This window comes from Protobothrops mucrosquamatus, unplaced genomic scaffold (genome assembly GCF_001527695.2).
Source record: "Protobothrops mucrosquamatus isolate PMUCROS unplaced genomic scaffold, P.Mucros_1.0 scaffold6890, whole genome shotgun sequence".
In the NCBI taxonomy this organism is placed as follows: domain Eukaryota; kingdom Metazoa; phylum Chordata; class Lepidosauria; order Squamata; family Viperidae; genus Protobothrops; species Protobothrops mucrosquamatus.
Window position 1 is genome coordinate 1 of NW_015392703.1, and position 1,249 is coordinate 1,249.

At 55.1% G+C, this 1,249-nt stretch overlaps 1 protein-coding gene across 1 annotated transcript in view; it reads left to right on the plus strand.

Annotated features, from left to right (window-relative positions):
- Window positions 1-654: 654 nt before the first annotated feature.
- The window catches only part of LOC107300395 (translocon-associated protein subunit beta), a 12,233-nt gene continuing 11,638 nt past the window's right edge, over window positions 655-1,249 (plus strand). The window contains exon 1 of the mRNA XM_015829727.2: window positions 655-716. The gene's annotated coding sequence lies outside the window, so the exon portion shown is untranslated. The remainder of the gene's footprint in view (window positions 717-1,249) is intronic.

The following is a 1,249-nucleotide window of genomic DNA, read 5'->3' on the forward strand; positions in this document are numbered from 1 at the left end:
TGAGTTCTAGTCCTACTTTAGGCATGAAAGCGAATTGGGTGACTTTGGGCCAATCATCAGGAGACAGTGAGTTCTAGTTCTGCCTTAGGCATGAAAGCCAATTGGGTGACTTTTGGGCCAATCACCAGGAGACGGTGAGTTCTAGTCCCACCTTAGGCATGAAAGCCAATTGATCATGTGATCCCCTTTGGTGACCTTCTGACAAGCAAAGTCAATGGGGAAGCGGGATTCACTTAGCAACCGTGTGACTAAACTTAGCAATTGCAGTGATTCACTTAGCAACTGCGGCAAGAGAGGTCGTATAATGGGGCAAATTCTCTTCACAAACATTTCACTTAGGAACAGAAATTTGGGGATCATAACTTGAGGGCTACCTCTTGATTTTCACTTTTTTTTCTTCTTCACAGTTTGGGGAGGGGTTTCTTTCAAATTTGGCTTTAGATTTCGAGAAAGTAACCTTTCTTTTAAAAACCAGACGCATCTACAAATGGGAGATGCCCTTGAGTTTATTGGGGTGGGGGGGGGCGGAGAGGCGCCGTCCTGACCTCGCTTGCAAGCGGGGAAAAGGTGCTGGGCCCGAAGACTGCAACTCCCAGGGAGCTCAGCGGCGAAGGCAGGAAGCACGTGACGCTCCGGGGGCGGGGCCTCGGCCGCGCGTCCGAGGCAGGCTAGCGCTGACGTCCTCTTCCGTTCTGCTGGCAGCCGCAGGAGCGAAGGTGGGAGGGGGCTGCGCGGTCCAGGGGTTTATTGATGGGGAGGGGGCTGTTGGGAGGGGAGGGGGCGTTATGGGGAGGGGAGAGATTCTAATCAGGTCCTGTTTGGGGAGGGGGGCAACTTTCTGGGGGGTCTCTGCTAAAGAAGACCCCCCACCCCAAAGAAAGAGCCTTGAAAATTGGAAGGGGGTCCAAGCGGGGAAAATCGGGGGGGGGGGGCGCTGCATAAATTGCCCTTCCCGCGGTTCCACCTTTTCTCCTTGGTTCCCAGCCTCAGCACAGGTTGGGTAGGACTACAGTTCCCATCACCCCCAGCCAGACGCTACCCTCCTTTGATTCTCCCTTCCCCGGCCTTGCACACCAGGCACCCTCTGGTTGGGTGGGGCTACAGTTACCATCATCCCCAACCAGAAGCTACCCCAAGAGTTATCCTTCCCCCCCTTGCCTTGCACACCTGGCACCTTCTGGTTGAGTAGGGCTACAGTTCCTATCATCCCCAGCCAGACGCTCCCCTCCTTTGATTTCCCCCCCCCCCC